The sequence below is a fragment of the Motacilla alba genome, chromosome 7 (genome assembly GCF_015832195.1).
Source record: "Motacilla alba alba isolate MOTALB_02 chromosome 7, Motacilla_alba_V1.0_pri, whole genome shotgun sequence".
NCBI classification, from domain to species: Eukaryota; Metazoa; Chordata; class Aves; order Passeriformes; family Motacillidae; genus Motacilla; species Motacilla alba.
Window position 1 is genome coordinate 427,379 of NC_052022.1, and position 19,408 is coordinate 446,786.

A 19,408-nucleotide genomic window follows, 5' to 3' on the forward strand; every position below is an offset into this window, starting at 1 on the left:
GGAGGCTGTGGGCAGGAGCTGCCTAATTCCAGTTCCCAGCACTGGTTCCCCTCGTGGCTGTGAATGAGCTCTTGGCAACAGCTGTCCCTTGGTGAGCCATGCGTGGGTTACTCAACGACAGGTTCCAAAATTCATACTCCTCTACCAGATGTAAAGCAGAAACTGTTCCATGCAAAGTGCTCCTAACCCATGCGGCTGCAGTGTCTCCTGGGAGCCCCGCGGGGTTAGTGAGGGGTGGCTCTGAGCCCAGCAGTGTCACCCTTTCCTGGGAGCTGGGATAACCACAAGGGCCACCACTGTCAAGAGTGCTCCAGGCTGCAAATGAGCAGGTGGGTGTTCAGAAGTGTTGGCTGCCAACACCACCTGTGGGGCCGCAAGGGAAACTTGGCACTTCTGGAAATGTAGCTGTTTGGTTAAATTTTGAAAAGCTGCATTAGATACCCAATCTGTAGTCTTCTCTTTTGGAAAGTGGTCCTTGTTAGAGCTGTATTTTCTCCCGAGGAACACCTACACTTGAGCTACTTGAATGTCACATTCAGCTGGTTGGCAGTACACTGCGGAAAATCACCGGCCTTGTGCTGTTGAGCCAAATGTAGACCTATTTGTATTTTTAAGGGAATTAGTATTCTTTTCTGTGTTTAAAACATTCCTATTACTCATAGTGAGTCAAACCCTGGCCCCGTTTGGAGGGCTGTGCATAAATGGGCTGTATGCACAAAGGAGCTCCATTGGGAGCGCTTTCCAAAGCCTCTGTCCACCTGCCTTTTCCCGAGGGAAGGAGCGTTCGCCTCCTGCCCTGGCCCCAGCGCTGTGAGTGCCACCCTGCTGTCCCAGCCCCGCTGTGCCACATCTCCCGTTCTGCTCCTCCGAGCTCCTCAGCCCCTGCCTTGCAGAGGCTCATGCTGCTGCTCGGGAAGCGCCGCCTGCGTGGAGGACAGGCACAACCATGTCCCTTGTGACACGGGAGCAGAATCACACCGGGTCAGGTGGGAAAAGACCTCCGAGATCATCGAGTCCGAGCTGTGCCCGATCCCCACCTTGTCACTCCCGCAGAGCACGGAGTGCCACATCCAGCCGTGCCTGGAGCTCCTCCAGGGATGGGCACCCAAACCTCCCCGGCAGCCCCTGCAAGGTCTAGCAGGCTTTGGAGCGCTCTCTCCTAAGCACCCCCGTGCCCGGGCGTCCCCGGCTGCCGCTGGTGTCCCGGGCAGCGCTGGGCTCGCTGCCGGTCCTTGCACGGCCCCGCGGCTGCCGTGGGGTGCCGCAGCCTGCAGCGCTCAGCAGCATGCAGCATGCAGCATGCAGCACAGCAGCACAGCAGCATGCAGCACAGCAGCACAGCAGCATGCAGCACAGCAGCACAGCAGCATGCAGCATGCAGCATGCAGCACGCAGCACAGCAGCACAGCAGCATGCAGCACAGCAGCATGCAGCACAGCAGCACAGCAGCACAGCAGCATGCAGCGTGCAGCACAGCAGCATGCAGCATGCAGCACAGCAGCACAGCAGCATGCAGCACAGCAGCACAGCAGCACAGCAGCATGCAGCACAGCAGCACAGCAGCACAGCAGCATGCAGCGTGCAGCACAGCAGCGCTGCAGCGGCCCCAGCAGCACACACGGCCTGGCCCGGGGCACGGGCTGCGGCAGGCTCGGGGACCGAGCGGGCAGCCCCGGCTGGCCCCGGGGGAGCGGGGAGAACGGGGTGCCCCGGTCTGACCGCCGGGCTGGTGGGACTTCCCTTCCCAGTGCCTCCCAGTGCCTCCCCAGTGCCTCCCCAGTGCCTCCCCAGTACCTCCCCAGTGCCTCCCAGGGTTTCCCCAGTGTCTCTCAGTGTCTCCCCAGTGCCTCCCGAGGCTCTGGCATCCCCCACTGCCCTGGGGAGGCACAGAGCAGTGCTGGGGCTCACGCCCTGAGCCACGGGGCTGGGCAGAATGTACATGGAGCATCAGATCAATCATATTTGGGAATTTCTCATGTGCTTGGTCTGTTCAGGACTGTTGGGTCTTATTTAAAATGTAGGAAGTCATGTCCTTGTTCCATCACATCAGTGTAGGAGCTCTGTTGTCAGTGATTGGTGCAGTTGTTCTGGAAATCCGCTTCCTTTTCCTGCCCAGGAAGAAGCCCGTGCCTTTCCAGGAGCCTCAGCGAGGCTGGCTCAGCGCAGCTGGCACAGGGACACTGGTGCCACCCAAAGCCAGCGTGTTTGCATCACGGCGACCTTAATGTGCCCGTGGCAGGGGGTGGAACAAGAGGGGCTCTGGGATCCCTCCCAGCCCAAACCATTCCGGGACCCTGGGACCTGGAGTGTGATTGAAGCACGCTTGGAAGAATATATGATTTTGGGGAATTAACTCAGGTTAACCTTCAACTTTAAAAATTATGACATGACAATAACTACTTTATGATTAATTTGGTGTGAAAATCGGAGTCAGATTATTTTTTTAATAACATTTAGCACATCAGTCTAGTACCAGGATATTTGCAGTCTGGCTCAGCCCTGGAGGCACCTCTGGGTGCTGTGTCCAGCTCTGGCTCCTCAGCCCAGCAGGGACAGGAGCTCCTGGAGCTGAGCAAGGGCCTGGAGCATCTCTGTGCCCAGGAGAGGCTGAGGGAGCTGGGGCTGCTCAGCCTGGAGAGGAGCCTCAGCCCTGGCTGTCCCCGTGTGTCTGCCTGTCCCCGTGTGTCCATCTGTCCCCATGTGTCCCTGTGTGCAGGGCGGTCAGAGCAGGCCCAGGCTCTGCTCCGGGCCCAGCGATGGCCCCAGAGCCGCGGGCAGGGCTGAGCCCGGGAGCTCCGGGCACAGGCGGCAGAGCTCCTGCCCGAGCAGAGCCCGGGAGCTCCGGGCACAGGCGGCAGAGCTCCTGCCCGAGCTCCGGGCACAGGCGGCAGAGCTCCGGCCCGAGCAGAGCCCGGGAGCTCCGGGCACAGGCGGCAGAGCTCCTGCCCGAGCAGAGCCCGGGAGCTCCGGGCACAGGCGGCAGAGCTCCTGCCCGAGCAGAGCCCGGGAGCTCCGGGCACAGGCGGCAGAGCTCCGGCCCGAGCAGAGCCCGGGAGCTCCGGGCACAGGCGGCAGAGCTCCTGCCCGAGCTCCGGGCACAGGCGGCAGAGCTCCGGCCCGAGCAGAGCCCGGGGCGGGCCGGGAGCTCCTCCCGGGGCCATCGCAGAGCCACCCGGACACAGCACGGACAGCGCTGTGCCCCGAGCTCCGGAGTGGCGCCGGTGACCCCATGGGCTCTGCCAGCCCGGCCCAGCCGGACAGAGCCCCGAGCGCCGCCCGCCGTCCCGGGAGGCTCCTGGGCCTCCTTCCGCTGCTCGGGACGGGCTCTCGGCTCCCCCGAACTGGAGCTGGAGCCCGAGCCCCAGCCCGCTCCCGCTCCCTCTCCCGCTCCCGCGGTGCCGCGCGGCGCCGGCAGGGGGCGCGGGCGGGCGGAAGTGACGCGCGGCCGCTGCCGGTGCGGGCGGCCCCGCCCGCGCTCCTTTGTCAGCGGAGCCGCCGCCGCCCGCGGCCGCCCCCGGCCCCGCCGGCCCGAGCGGGGCAGCGCCGCCAGCCCGCCCGGCTCCGTCCCGTCCCGTCGCGCCGGCCCAGCGGGTGAGTCCGTGCCGCCGCAGGGGGTCGGGGCCGCCGGGAGGGCTGGCGCGGGCGGCGCCGCGGGGTCCGGGTCGGGGCGGGGGGCGCACAAAGGCCCCGCGGCCGCGCTCGGGGGCCGGCATCGCCGCGGGGCCGGGGCTCGGCTGTCCCCGCTCGGGTTGGCTCGCGGTGTTCGGGCCGGGCAGAGGCAGTGCCGCGCCGGGCTGCCCGGGCGGGAGGCGCAGCAGCCCGGGGCCGGTGCCGCTGCCCGCGGCCGTGCGCCGAGAGCCCGGGCTCTGCCGGGCGCGGCGGGGCGCAGGCCCGAGTCCCGGCTGCCCGGCCACTGCGGAGCGGGGAGGCGGCGGGGCCGGAGCGCCCGGGCCCAGCCAGCCCGCCCTGCGCGGGGGACAGCCGGGGACAGCGGCGAAGGGCCCCTGCCGGGCCCGGGCTGCGCGGGAGCGCGGTCCCGGAGCGCGGTCCCGGAGCACGGTCCTGGAGCGCGGTCCCGGAGCACGGTCCTGGAGCGCGGTCCCGGAGCACGGTCCTGGAGCGCGGTCCTGGAGCGCGGTCCCGGAGCACAGCCGCGGCCAGCCCGCTCAGGCGGGCACGCTGACCTGGCGGCTCTCAACCCGCATGCTGCTCTGGGAAATGGGGGCTGTGAATCTAGCATCAAGCTGCCCCGGCAGACTTTCCAACTCTGTCTGTTAAAAGTGCTGCAAGAACTTCAGTTTCTCGCAGTACTTTTACATAAATTGAAAGGAAACCTCTTTGTTTTGCAGTGATCGAGAGAGCAGCTCACCCTGGTCAGGTTCTCGAAGGGCTGGCGTTCATGTAGGTGTGCGGGAGGCACCGGTGCCTCGGGATGATGGTACTGGTGGGAGCTGCCAGGTTCTGGACTCAGCTGCAGAGCTGGCACGTTTGTGCAAAACCACGTTTCAAAACGATGCGTTGAGTTCTCAAAAGAGAGCAGATTCTTTTTCCAAATCTCGTGTGTTTTTATGGTCTGCATTGAAGCCCAGCTTCTCCTGGAAGAAGACTCCTGTGGCTATAGCAGCTAGCTGTGGGCAATGCCGAGTCTATTTTTAAACTTTCACTTTTCTTTTGTTTCCTGTAATACGATCTTTGCTGTGATCCTTATACTCATCTTCAGAGGCACGGTGGCGACCTGGAATGCAGCAGGCACTTTGCAAATACTCTCGGAGCCCTGTCCTTGAAGGGCTGGGGCTGTTTGAAGAGTGCTGGGCTGCCTTGCAATTGAAATGGCAGAGCTGGAGTCCTGGCTGTGGAGAGCTCTCAAGTGCACGGCTGGGGCCTTTGATGGCCGAAACTTTTTTTTTTTCTGAGGAGGAGGTGTTAGAGATCTGTTTTAAGGGAACAAAAAGTTCCTGTATGCCCTGTGCTCTCCCCAGGAGGTGTTAAGTGTGTGCAGTGGTTTCAGAGGTTTGCCTTCCCTCGGGAATTGTTTGCTGGGATAAGAGCTGCATTCCTCTGTTTCAGGGGGCCTGTGTGCTCCTTGCCCAGTGGCACAGGACTTGGGAGTAGTTCCTGGCTGTAACCCTTTGCCTGTTTGTCTCCTCGCACTGAGTGAGAGCTGTGTTTTGTTCTGTCTTCATTTTGGGACAAACTTTACGGGCTGTTGCTGTGACTTAGTTCACGCCTCACCCTCCTCGGTTTGTAAATAATCAGCTCTTGCAGGCCTAAATCATGGTTAGGATGGAGTTATGTCAGGTGAAGCTGTTATTTAAACAAAACAACTTGAGGGGAGAAAAAGCCCCTTTACATGTTTTCCCTTTTAAGTCTTACAATGTGTTTCAAAGTTTCAGGCTGGGAAAGGGGAGTCCTGCTGACCTGGCGCTGATGATGTTTCCAGAGGTGCTGCTGATATTCACTGCCCAGGAACCATTGTTAACTGTTTTTTCATTATTTATTAGGAAACAAATTTAGAAAATTATTTATTAGAAAAATATTTTAGTTGCAGAGCTGTCAAGTTTGTTGCCTCATGTTTATATTCTGTAGATAATAGGATGGCTGTGTTAGTTACTGACAAAACTGGTGAAAACCTGGATAGTGTGTGCAGAGGTCCAGCCTTGCCCTGCATGGGCACCGCTCAGAAAGTGATTTTGGGCATATTGTGTTTCTGGAGCTTGCAAGTCAACATGCTTTGAGACGTGACAATTTTATTGTATGCCTTAGTTTCTGAGTATTTGATATTCTGGTGATTGTTCACACTCTTCTTTTGACACCTATGAAGTTGGTTGCATTCTTTCTGCTGAGGTGACCTGCTCAAGATCACCTCTATCACTGAGTAGAAGGATCCTTTTGCAGGGGAATGCAAGTGTGTGGAGGAGCTGAGGTGAAAGGGGAGGGCTAAATATAGCCATTTCCTGCAGAACTTATCTGCTTCTGAGGCTGGCTTTCCAAATGGAGCCGGTGTCTTCCAAGCCCTCGGTGAGGGTAGGCAGAGAACATGGGCGGGGGAAAGAACACCCGTGGGGTGTTGTGAGTGGGTTGTGTTTGTGGTTTTTGTTTTTTCCAGCCAGCTGGTACTCTGAAGTCATGCTTAAATTTAATGAAAGCCCGATGCTAAAATAGGATCTAGGGACAGCCGTTGTGAAATAATTAGGCACCCGTTCAGCCCTTCTTGTCCCTGCCAAAAAAAAAGCTACTCGAATTCGTTTAAATTCTTGGTATTGGAGCTCTCAGATGGGCATCTTGATACCTGCTCTCGTGTGTGTAGACAGGCTGGACGCTTGTTGTGCTCAGCGTGCAGCTGTCAGGAGCTGCAGCAGGTTGCAGAGGTGGTGCTGGGCACGGTGGTTGCAGGGTGCCTCTGTGTACGAGGATTCAGGGATATCAGAGACGGTGGCAGGCTGGCCTCAGCCGGGGTGGGCACGTGGCTTAGGGGATGGATTAGTTACTTTGGGACCGGAGGGAGTCAACTCTGGGAGTTTAAGAGCATCTTAGTTACAGAGATACCAGGTGCTGTCAAGATGCTCACCTTCTGAGCGCTGCTGTGGACGAGTTCTGTGACCACATGTTGTGGGTGTAAGGCATTTATATCCTGTACACGTCTGTGAAAATCAGGAGTGATGGTGTTTTCTAGCAGTGTTGGAAAGCTGAATTCACACGTGTTTGAAAACTGTTCTGGGATCACAAATTTATAAAATCTTGTTGACTACAAAATGTACGGAATTCCATGGAAATGCTTTAAAGAAATTCCTTTTTTCCCCACTATGTTTGCAGCCAAAACATGGTTTTAGAGTAATGCTTTCAAAAGCGTAGAAGTGCAGTCCAATAACAGTCAGTGGTTGTAGTGCAATAGTTTTCTGTGTTGCATTGGACCATGAGTTTGCCCCTGACCCAGTCTCAGGTGATGGTAATCCTCTCCCTAACGTGTGCTCTTCTGGACCTGCGTGTGTACAGTGCTCACAGGTTCCTGTTTCACAGTGATTTTCACCTGTGCATTGAGGTTGTTCAGAACACGCTCCCACATTCCTGCTCTGGTGGGAAGCTGCACAGAGAAGGGGCTGCAGTTTTGGAGCACACCTTTGCCACGAGGTGCATGGGGAGCTGTTTTCTGGCAGAGCGTGAGGATGTGCCCGTGCTGCCAGTGCAGTAAGCCACAGCTCCTCGTTTGTGTGGGAGAAAGCAGCCCTGCAGCCCCAGTGCCTGTGTTCTCTGCTGGCCCTTCGCTGCTGCTGTTCCCTGAAGGCCCGAGCTGACCTCACCGTCCACCCGCTCCTGACCGCTCAGCGTCGGGTGCTGGATCAGCCTGGCAGGTGTGCAGATCCCCCTTTGCCCTGCTCCTGCCTTGCTGGCTCCCCTTGCAGGCTGCCCCGTGCCTGGCAGCGTGCTGGGGCCAGGGCTGCTTGGACACAGGCTTCTGCTGGCACTGCTCACAACGTGCTGTGCATCGCTTGTGCCTGCAGACTGCTGTGCCACCGGCTCTGAAACGCCTCTCAAGCCCCCAGATCCAGGTCCCTTATCCCAAGGGATGGAGTTCTGTTTGATGACAGAGGCATCGTAAGTCCCTAAGCACTTGGGATAACCAATATCCTTCAGCTCCACAGTTGCTTCAAGCTTGGGACCTGCTTTAGCTTTACAGGATGTTGGCTCAGCCTGGTTTTGCAAGGCTGGGTGAGGTGATGTGTAAATAAACTGACTTGCTAAGGGAAGAAAGGCTTTAAAGGAAATACTGTAGAGATCTTGAAGTCACAATTGATGTGAGTAAATGGGAAGGGATGGTCTTAGCTAATTCCTTATTATGCAAGAAACGGGGAATACTGAGTGTAATCAATTGTCAGTAGCTTTAAAATTAAAACCAGTAGTATTTGTGTGGAGCCCGTTTAAGCTATAGACTGATTGCTGTGGGATATTCAGGAGCCTTACTCTTTTGAGGAGCAGCTGATCTGTTGGTAGGCCTGTGGGGGGCCAGTAAATGCAGTGATTCAGATGCAGTTTTGGGCTTGGGAATTGACCTTCGACTGGGAGGTGTGGGGTTGGAATGAGAGGAGCGTGGAAGAGTGACCCTTTTATGCTGTGTCCTTGTGCTCTTTGCTGAGCATCTGCTCCTGGCCTCCTCTGGAGTCAGGTTGTTGCAGGTTAGGGGTGTGTGTTGCTGCTGTAGAGGCAGTTCCGGGGCTGTCACCCCACAAGTCCTGTTGTCACTGCATCCCCCTTCTGAAACACTCCTGCAGGCTCAGACCAAGTCACTGTTCCTGCCTGTGGTGCTGCTGGAAACATGGGTCTGGAAAGTCTGGGGCCTGTTGTAGAGTAACTCCAGTCTGCTTTAGGGAAAGGAAGGCTTTGGCTTTGTTAAGAAAAGCTCATTAAAACCAAGACCTCCAGTGCTGATTGTCCAAGGCTGCCTTTGGAGTAATTTCTGTTGTCTGAAATAACCAAGATGGAGGTAAAGATTGTGAGGGGGAGCACCAAAAGCTGTTATCTGGGCCTTTTTAAGAGGCTGTGTTGCTGCAGCACTTAACCTTCTGTCCTGAGTGCCTGGAGTGCTCCTTCCCAGCATGCTGGTGCTGGCCGTGCTGTCGAACGGAGGCTGGTGGGAGGGGTTGTTCTTGTCCTGCAGAGCGGTTGTGGTGAGCTGTGCTCGCTGGAGGTCTGCCTGCAGACCTCACCTGTGCTGGTGAGCTGCAGAAGGGAGCCAGCAAACACCTCTTTAATTGCAGGTCTGCTGTTTGCCTGGCGAGGCTCTGTGACAGCGGGAGCGGCTGGCAGCCTCCAGAGCTCGGAGCCTACAAGTGAAGCCCTTTGAAGTCCTGGGAGCTGCTGAGCCCTGCTTTCAGGAGTCGGTGTGCCCCGGCAGGCCCCTCCAGCCCTCCCCCTGGGTGGCTTGGGGCTCCTGGCTCAGTGCTTTGAGGCACTCGGGGCTGTGGTTGTGCAAACCTTTTCACTGGCTGCTAATGGCAGGGGAGTCAGTCATCCTGCTTCTCCTTCTCCATGTGCTGCTCTTTTTCCTGTTCTGGCGTCTCTGGCCATGTGATACACTGGATAAGGCATTCGTTTGGGTAAAACTTAGTCTGCCTCTGCCAGGTCACTTCCAACCCAGGGTAATCCCCAGGTATTTTTCTTGTGCTGGTGCTAGGGAGGGGTTTCTGAGGGTGTGAGTGGCTGAGCAGTGCGGAGGGCTGGAGCTGCCTCCGAGTGTTTGTGGAGGCTGGTGCCTTGCTTGAGTGCACCATGGCAGCCTTTGGTGTGCCTTGGACCTGCTGTGCTCCTTCTCCAGGCAGGGCTCCTGCAGGTCTCCTGGCTCTGGCCGTGGCACCAGGATGTGCTCAGACACACGTTCTTGGTGGTCCCACGTGCCTGCCCGCCCCCCTTCTCTGCAGGATGGTGACAGCAGCGGCCAGCCTGTCCCCCGAGCTGCCCACGCTGCTCAGCCTGCCAGAGCAGGTGATGTCCTGTGCTGTCAGGTGCTGTGGAATGCCAGGTGGAAGAGACGAGAGCGAGATCTCCCTAGGAACAAATGTAAAATTAAACAAAATGCGTGTTTGTATTAGTCAGCCTAAACCAGACTGTGCTATTTAGGGCTCTCCATTGCAATAAACTTGTCTCGTGTATTTGTGTGGGAGGACTGCAACAATTAAAGTCATTTTAAGGCTGAATTTTAAAAGTGAAAACAAAATGCAAAGATAATGGTTTGGTTGAAGAGAGTATCAATTGTATCGTGTTACGTTATAATGCTCTTCTGTTAGAGAAGAGATAGGTGATACGCTGCAGGGTGGTTCTTGGTAAGAGCTGTGTCCATGCTGCACGTCTGTACTGCACATTAAAACTCTTCTTGACTTCATAAGGAGTAATTTCTTTTTTAATCCATTTAATTGCAGCCCTCACTGCTGCTGGAGAGTAAACTGCTTGCTGCAGCTGCAGTTGTGGGTAGCAGCCTGCTAAAACATCGACTTTGATGGCATGGGCTGGGCAAATCCCAGGCTGGAGTGATAAACAATATAGAGAATAAAAATTTTCCATTCTCCAGAAGCTGCTGAATAGAACTTAAAGACTAACTGGCAATAAAGATAGAGGTATAAAAGTATGTGCACAGGATGATAAATGTGAGTGGAACCAGTGGGGGAAAAAAGAGAATAAAAGGACAATTCGCTGGTTTCAGGAATCAGGAGGATGATTTGGCAGTGGAGTTTGTGGCAGTCAATCTTGTAGGATTACTCTGTGTTCTACTCCTAATTTTCTGTTGCCAGAACAAAAGCATGTACAACTTGTAGTGCAGCAGTCTGAGTGTTAAACTAACAAGTTCCTGTCTCCTTAGGAGTGAAATTACAATAAGCTGTGCATTAAAAAAAGGCTGTTTTTAATTTGACTTCTAAATACTGGCTCAAGTTAAATGATAAGAAAGAGCATTTGAGATGTACCCTTAGCACATGAAAAAAATACCGATCCTTATGAATTAAAAAAAAACACAGCAAAATGGAGGGGTGTGTTCTCTTGGGGATTGTGATTACAACAGAAAAATAAATACTTGAAAAACGTAGGAAATTCTTTTCTGGACACGAATTCTTACATATTGAGCATAGATCTAAGTAACTTTTATTCCACTTGACCTTTATTTTTGGACTGAGTTGCAAAACCTGTCTAGATCCTGAGTCTAAATGAAGTGATGATGATGAAAATTGCCATGCAAGCACTTTTTACTCCACCCGTTTTCCTTCCTAGGGGTGACTAGGTGTGTGTGTGGTGTGGGACCATCTCTGCTTATCTCTGGGCTGGGGAGCTGTCCTCCCTGCCAGAGGTAGCCCAGGATCTCTGTTTGATGTCTTGTTCCTCTCCCTTTAGCTCAGTTGGGCAGCGCTTAGTGCCCAGACCAGCTCGCAAACGCCCGTCTGTGAGAGCTGAGGTGCATCTTTGTGGTCGGGGTGAAGGTTAAAGCCTTTGAGTCTTGGCTGCCCTCCAGCTTCTTTGCATAATTTGAACCCGTCTCTGTCCAGAAAGAAACGTTCCGGTTATTTCAGGTCGCTGGGATAGGAGAGGCTCCACCTGCAGCCTGCTCAGCGCGGTGGGCTGTGTTGCCCCACCTCACTGCCCGGGTCGTGTGCTGTGATGGTGTGGCTGGGAGCTGGCTGCTGGCTTCCCTGGCCTTTCCTCCGTGTCTGCTCTCACGGCTCCTGCCCTTGAGCCTGTGCACTGCTTAAACTCTTGGACCACTCCTTGGCATGGCTTTTGCTCTCCCACGTTAGTTGGTTGTCAGTTGGGCCTTTACAAATGTGCCAGAAATGCCACGTAGACACTTTTGTGTGTGTTTGTGGACCTGGCGTGTTTGCATCAACCTCCAGTGGAGAATAATCTGAGTAACATGTCCCAGCTTGCCGAAACAATAGGGTGTTTTTCTGTCTCGGTGTAGGTATTTTACACATTTGTAAGACTCGTGTCATACCCCTACAGCAAACCTGGGCATGGTTGTTCTGCAAAACCTGTTCTAAAATCTGGACCTGTTTATTCCCTTCCCTCCATACGGCTTCCTTATGACACAAGTAATATTTTGAAGAACGAGTGAATCAATATGACTGTTCCTTAATAATGGAAATAAAAACCTAAACACCATCAGAAGTCTGAAAGAAATACGGTGTTTCCATGCCTGATGCAAAAGTGGCATGTTTTAATGACTGGAAAAGTCTTTGACTTCATCTTTTTAGTTGGGATTTGATCCTGGACATGGTTTAGACATTCAAAGAAAATATGTATTGGACTTTCACGTGGAACAGTGTCCAGGATTTTGAGGGAACTTTGTCTTGTTTCTCCATTAGGAAAGCCAGAATGCCATGCAGTGAGGAGCCAGAACAGCAAACTGGATTTTGAAGCTCAGTTTTCTTGCACAGTTCCTGGAATCTCTGGTGAGGAATTGGTGTTCCTGAGGCTGCAGTGCAGTTTTATGCCTTCTGTAACAAAGGATCTGTGAGGAGTAAAACCTGCTTTATTTCCAGTCTGGGGATTTGTAAAACTTTGACATGCAGCCCAATTATAATTATGTTGGTTTAGTTCCCAAAGTGGACGCTCTTTATTCTAAAGAGGCCCTACTGTGTGCAACCAGGAGTATTGAAGGCCCTGAAGTGTTAGCGTTTGAATGGTTTTGGCTTAGCTTTAAAATAAATATCTACTGGATATGGAGCTCTGGGGAGTGGACTAAAGCAAATGGAAAAGGTGAATTAACTGGAAGCTGTTCCGCAAGGCTGGGTCCATAGAGCCGCACACAGCAACAGATGGAGGCAGAAGAAAGGCATTTTGAGAACTCACTCGTATTTTGCCCTGGTGTGGAGTAGGTGCAATTCAGAGGCTGCTGTTCCCTCACGGGGTTGTGTCACCATGGCCCGTGCTCTGCAGCCTCAGTCCTGTGTGGCCCCAGCAAGCTTCCCGAGACAGCATGCACTGCTCCTGCGAGGAACAGTGAGAACCATTCCCGGCAGCTCTGGAAAGTCTGCCGTGTTTGTCTCCTGGTACTCGATGGTTCTTTTGAGACCTGAGTGGAAACATCAGCAGGTTCCCTCCTTGAGGACAGAGATTCACAGTTTTCCTGTCTGTGATGGAAATCTGGACAGAGGAGCATGTGTGCCACAGGGTGGCTGAGCAAAACAAACTGGCAAATCCTTGTTTTCCTGGGGAGGGAAGGAGCCTCACGCGGAGCTTTGGCTGCCTCCTGGTCGCAGCTCTCATGCCCGTGAGCTGAGAGCAGCCCTGGCTCTGGGGCTGCGAGGTTTGTGGGGTGAAGAGCCCCTGTGCTGGGAGTGAAGCTGGTCTCTGCTGTAGGGTCTCCTGAAGGAGTTCTGGAGAGCCAAGGTGCTGTTTGGCCCCCGGTACAGGAACAAGTAACGAGGGTTCAGTGTGAAAGAGGGGCACTCGGGGACGCTCTGTGGGACTCGGGCAGAGGAGGGAATGGCAAAGGGCCAGGCGTGTGGCCAGGTGTCTCTGACAGGGTAAGGTACTGCTTGTCAGCTGACAGCTGGTGCTGTTCACCGCTGCACAAGCTCCTTGTCCTGGCAGTGTGGATGGGGCAGAGGCTGGAAACACGGCAGGGAGGTCTCGGGTGGGCTGCCTTGTTCTGGTGGCACAGCTCAGTGTCACTGCAGTGCCCTGGCATCGTGGCAAGGCCCTTGCTGGGGAGTCAGCAGAAGTTTGGTGGCAAGGGATTGCTGTGTTTGGCCTGGGGTGGCCTCGCCTGAGAAGCTCCCGGGGGTGCATGTGGGGTCCCCCAGGGTGGGACTGTGGCTTTTCCAGCTGTTCCCTGTGGGCAGTGTGAGGGCTGTGCTCCCAGGTGTGGGGGCTGGAGGGCACAGCCCTTTGTCCTGCCCTTCTGGGAGTCTCTGGGGGCTGCAGGGCACAGCCCTTTGTCCTGCCCTGCCGGGAGCCTCCCTGGGGGCTGCAGGGCACAGCCCTTTGTCCTGCCCTGCCGGGAGCCTCCCTGGGGGCTGCAGGGCACAGCCCTTTGTCCTGCCCTGCCGGGAGCTTCCCTGGGGGCTGCAGGGCACAGCCCTTTGTGCTGCCCTGCTGGGAGCCTCCCTGGGGGCTGGAGGGCACAGCCCTTTGTCCTGCCCTGCCAGGAGCCTCCCTGGGGGCTGCAGGGCACAGCCCTTTGTCCCTGCCCTTCTGGGAGCCTCCCTGGGGGCTGCAGGGCACAGCCCTTTGTCCCTGCCCTGTTGGTGCCTCCCTGGGGGCTGCGGGGTCCCCAGAGGGGCACGGCTCACCCAGCCCAGCCTGAGCCGCTGCAGAAGAGGTTTGTTCTGAAGTGCTGGCCAGTGTGGGCACGAAGGGATGTGAACCCAAAGCAAAGCCACAGACAGCAGTGACCCAGAGGCTGGAATGAAGTCTCTGAGGGATTGGTGTGCCAGCAGTGGGAAAGGATACCAAATGTGGGGCTTTTTCTCCAAGTTCTGAAATATTCTTCCAAAAATTTTTGGGCTTTTTTGACGTGATTGATCTTGTTTCAGTCCCACAGGTGTGTTTGGTTTTATGTGAAAGAGGGATTCTTCTGAACTTGCGTTCATAAAGACATATTAATTAAAAAATGAATGTTGGACAAGCCAGAAACACTTGCAGGTCATAATTGTTTGAAAGACGCCTGTGTGTTAGCTGACAGCTTGGTGCAGCTTGCAGGTTTTACCAAATTGTTCTTAGGACCACAGCTGGAGGAAAAAGTGCTTAATGTGTTACCTCGTTTTTGGGAGATAATTATGGGCCTTGAGTAGCTGCTGTGTCAAGAAGCAAACCAAGGCCAAAGGAAAGAGGCTTGTATGGCAAATGTGAGTTAGAGCTGAGCATGAAGGTGGGTTTTCTGCTGTAATAGATGGTCAGTTTCCTGAGGTACCAAGGAAATATTTGAGTATCTGATCTTAAAGGGAGATTCTGTTGATTCTCTGATCTTGAAAGGCAACTTTCTTACAAAACAAACAAAAAACCCACAAAGAACATGTCTTCTCTGTTAAAGTAATTTAAAACGTTTAAATACAGTAAAGGAACGTAGTAAATATTTTCCATGTAAAACATGCAAAAAGCATCTGATTTAATTCTAAATTAAGAACTAGCAAGCTAAAACTTAGACTACATTGGACTTAGAACAAATCTTTTTGGAAAGATTTAAGAATTCATGAGATTTTCATTGCTGAGCTGACTCTCCCCTGAAAGTCGTGCAGAAACAGGCGGCACCTTTGGGATTGTGCGTCTGGAGTATAAAAGTTAAAATTACTTTAAATGGCTGAACTGTTTTGGGTTTACTTTAATTTGTATTTTTGTTTACTTGTTTTTCATCAAAACCCACAGTAAATGCTAAATAAAGCTTGTTAAACGCTCAGCCCGGCTGCGTCATGGGGAGGGTTCAGGGTGGTTAAGTACTCCCTCCCATCGAACAGGTCAGGGATTTTCAGAGGGTGTTGCAGACCTTCCACGCTGCCGTGGCAGTGCGTGGGCCGGTGGGGCCGGGCACAGGGGCTCCCAAAAGCAGCAAAGCAGGTCCAGGAGCTGAGATGCAGGGTGCTCTTGACTCCCCTGCCCAGGCCAGCTCGGGAGCTGCAGGTCCTGTGTCCTTGGGCTAGTAATGGGGCCTCACTTGCAAAAGCCATAATTCACAATTTTTCTTGCATAATTAGCACAGTCAGGCCACTGTGAGCCTGTTCTCCAATTAAAATAAAGATTAAAATATTGTATTTATAAGAGTGAGGAATCAAAACAAGTGTATCCTTTTCCATAAAAAATGGAGACCTGAGTTTCTGGGTGTTGGAGTAGGGGGATGGAGAAGGAACTGATCTTTAAAGACTATTTAATTACTCTAAACAAATGTTCATTTGGCTTCAACAGCAATTAAACCTTTCTTAGAAAAGAACAAAAATAGATCTAAAATTGGTTATTTCATTTTTTCTCAACTTCCTGACTTAAATCACCTTGATCAACTTGGAAGCATTTAGCAACACACCAAAACCTGAAATGAATATTCCACCCATACAAATGTAAAATGCTGTTTTAAAAAATTCAGGTAACCAGGTAAAATTCCAAGTGTGTGGGTTTTGGGGGAATTTTTTGTTTTGTTTGTTTTAAACTTTGAATTTTGAATCATTGTGCTCACACAATTACTCAGTTGGGTTTATTTTTCATTTCTGTAGTTGTTTTTTTTGTGGTAGTACTCCAAAGAAGGTTCCATCCCAAGTCCATCCCTGCTCAAGTGGAGTGAAACACTCCAGTAGTGCTGAAGTCAGTCAGCGAGGTGCTCCTTGCTGGGAGCAGCTTGTGCAGCCTGGCTGGATTTTCGGGTGGCCAGGGGGTTGCTTTCTCCCAGGGAGCCGTGCAGACCTGCAGACAGCTCTGGCTTGTCCAGCCCTCCCTAGAATTGCTAGTTTGGCAACTCTGCCCCTGGGAGGCTCACCACAGAATTATTTTGAAGCTGTTTGATTTCTTTGTAGCCCTGCTGTGGGAACTCCGTGTTTTTGGCTTGTTCTGCCTGCTCCAAGCTGGTGCTGCTGGTACCTGTGTCATGGTGCAGTGACATCTGAGCCTTTGCAGGGGGGACAGCAGAGCTGTTCAAACATCCCTCACCCGCTGCTCCTCACCTGGTGGCAGGTGAGCTGAGGCTGTGTTGTTTGGTCAAATACCGACCGTGGAGCAGAGCCTCTGCTTGGAATTTTTGTTCCCAGCAGTTTGCAGACAGGACCTGCCTTGTGCTCCAGGCTCACCTGTGGTGCTGAGAGGAGCCTGTCTGCCTCTGGGGGAGTGGAGGTGGGACAGTGGCAGGGCTCCAGAGCCTGGGAGCAGAGCACTGAGTGCTGCAGGGGCATGTGGGCTATATTGCTGCTGGAGGAGGTAATGTACAGTTGCGGGTCCAAAAATAGGTGTCTCTGAGCAGCTGCTCCTCTGAGCAGGGGAGTCCTCTCTTAGCACAGTTCTTAGCTAAAGCTCGGTCGTTAGTAGTAGGGTTTTTTGCAGCAGCGTGTTTATCAGTAGGTCAGTGTTGACTGGTGTCCAGCAACCCTTGTCTTCCCCAGATGATCACTTTGAGGAGCTTGGAGTGAGTGGAAATGGTCATGGTGTTAAGAATGGGAGCAGGAAAAGAGACGAGATCGAAGTGCTTGTCTTGGTTAAGTAGTTCAGTGGTGTAACTTGTGTAGGTAGCTGCAGTTCAGTGTCCTGCATGGTCATGAAGTGGGTACTGGGAGAACGCTGCTGCAGTGCTCTTGGGATTCAGGGAAATGCTAGGCAGAGCAGATTTTGTTTGGCTGCATAAATGTCTCTTCATGAGAAACAAACCCCACCAATAACCAAGTTCCCACAACAGCGACTCACTGGTTCTAGCTTCACACGCTGCCAGCCCAGGTTGTGATTGTCTTTGCTCTGGGAAGCCATGAGGAGTGCTAGATGATCTGTCCTGACAATGGCGAGAGGCACGCGTGGGGAGTCCTTGCCATCAGACCCTGGTGGGACACGTCAGGTACAAAGGAGCTCAGTCTCGTCCCTGTTTGTGGTGAGTGTTCCCAAAGGGCTGTGCACATCAGTAGGGGTGACTTCTGCTTTTGCTAGCTCATTTGAACTCAAGTGAGTTCATATTATTCACTCAGTTCATATGAACTCAAGTGAGTTCATATTATTCACTCAGTTCTGGGGGTTTTGGAGTTGATTTAGTAATTTTTTTTTTTCAGCCTCCTATCAGAAGAATAATGTATTAAAAGCATTGATAGAGAATTTGTTTTTCAGCTCAGATCTGCTTGTTTGCTGGCACTGCTCAGCTTCCTTTGGAGCGCCTGGCTGCTGCAGGACAGGCTGGGGACCCACGGGGACAGGGGCTGGGGGGCCAAGTGTCAGTGCTGCTGAGCACTGTTGCTGTGAGTTAATCCTGCTTTTCAGGGGAAATGGCTAATGTGTGAGTAGGTGCCTTGTGAACAAGCAACAGCTGGGTGCAAAGCAAAAATCTGCTAAAACATGACTAATTTCTGAGCGTTGCATAGAGTTTCTGTCTGTATTCAGCAGCAAATTACCATTTTGAGCTTATGCTGCTGTTGCTTCACTGGAGTTGGCATGAGCTGTGTGTTTGAACTGATGGTCATTGCTATGAGACTGTCAAAGCATTGGTACGATGTGGGGCTGGCTCTCTGTCCTTCCACTCGCACCACGGCCGATTCCGTTCAATGAGAGCTATTTTAATTGGGTTCTACTCTGTGTTATGTTAAAACTCTGATGCTAGGCACAAAACCTGTGACACTTGTTTTGTTTGTTCCTGAAAACATACACTTCATTCTGCTTTGGCCATTCAAATTGGTTTTACATGATTGTCAGCTGAAAATAATACTGCGATTGGCAGCAGCATGGCCGCTTCCTGCAGCCCGGACCAGCAGTGGGGTAACCGGTGCAGGGGGGCTGGGGAATGAGAATTCCTGCTCCGATAGCAGTCGTTGCTTAGCAGGCAGCAGCGTGGCCTTGGGGAAGGGCTGTCCCAGCAGCCCGGCTGGCCTTGGCAGGCAGCTCCATGTGCTGGGACATGGAGCTGCCTGCCAGTGGAGGAGAATGGCACAGCAGAGCTGGGCCGCTCTGGAGAGCATCTGGGCCACCATCGCCTGTCCCCTCTGTCCCTGAGCACCGAGCTGGGCTGGGGACAGCAGAGCTGGGCTGCTCTGGAGAGCATCTGGGCCACCATCGCCTGTCCCCTCTGTCCCTGAGCACCGAGCTGGGCTGGGGACAGCAGAGCTGGGCCGCTCTGGAGAGCATCTGGGCCACCATCGCCAGTCCCTGCTGACCCTGAGCACCGAGCTGGGCTGGGGACAGCAGAGCTGGGCTGCTCTGGAGAGCATCTCAGCCACCATTGCCTGTCCCCTCTGTCCCTGAGCACCGAGCTGGGCTGGGGACAGCAGAGCTGGGCTGCTCTGGAGAGCATCTCAGCCACCATTGCCTGTCCCCTCTGTCCCTGAGCACCGAGCTGGGCTGGGGACAGCAGAGCTGGGCTGCTCTGGAGAGCATCTCAGCCACCATTGCCTGTCCCCTCTGTCCCTGAGCACCGAGCTGGGCTGGGGACAGCAGAGCTGGGCTGCTCTGGAGAGCATCTCAGCCACCATTGCCTGTCCCCTCTGTCCCCGAGCAGCGAGCTGGGCTGGGGACAGCGGAGCTGGGCCGCTCTGGAGAGCATCTGGGCCACCATCACCTGTCCCCTCTGTCCCTGAGCACCGAGCTGGGCTGGGGACAGCGGAGCTGGGCCGCTCTGGAGAGCATCTGGGCCACCATCGCCTGTCCCCTCTGTCCCCGAGCAGCGAGCTGGGCTGGGCAGCTGTGGGTGAGGCCGGGAGCGGGGCAGAGGCAGCACACGCGGGGGAGAGCAGAGCTTGGGTGGTGAGCCTGGCATGTTTAACTGCAGTGGGATGGCTGGTTAGAAAATAACCAGTAGTCATGACTTCTTTTAATTAACTACTAAGAGTTAAATAAATGTTGTTGGAAAAACTAGTCTGTGTTTATTTGGCACGTCTCTCTCCAGCCGAGGCTGGTGCTAGTTGGTACACGCTCCACTGCTGAGCCTGTCTGCAGCGTGGTTTTATGTTTTCCATCTGTATTGATTTTCATGATTCATTGACCATGATCTAAGCAAAAAGCACACTTAAATGACACTGGAGACAGCTGTCTGTTAAAGTAGGACCTTTATGTAGTCTGAAATGGCGCCAGGTTTTTCTTCCATTACTTTATCAAGTAACACACATAAGTAATATTCTTTGTTTAATTTCCTTTTGTAGGTCACTGGTATGTCACCTCTCTTTTGTGCAAGGAGCAGATGGTAAATTCTTACTCTAAACTTTCCTATCGGTTTTGCTCCTGTTATTTTTCTGATAATCATTTGAGGTTATTCTGAAATGGAAGGGGC

The 19,408-nt window shown here is 53.6% G+C and overlaps 1 protein-coding gene across 2 annotated transcripts in view; it reads left to right on the forward strand.

Moving 5' to 3' along the window:
• The first annotated feature begins 3,557 nt into the window (after positions 1-3,557).
• ACVR1 (activin A receptor type 1) overlaps positions 3,558-19,408 on the forward strand; it is a 45,833-nt gene continuing 29,982 nt past the window's right edge. Inside the window, exon 1 of one of the 2 annotated variants that reach the window (XM_038142642.1) lies at positions 3,558-3,591. The gene's annotated coding sequence lies outside the window, so the exon portion shown is untranslated. Of the gene's footprint in view, positions 3,592-11,904; positions 11,928-19,408 lie in introns of those variants that run through there. The other variant, XM_038142643.1, reaches the window with a different exon arrangement.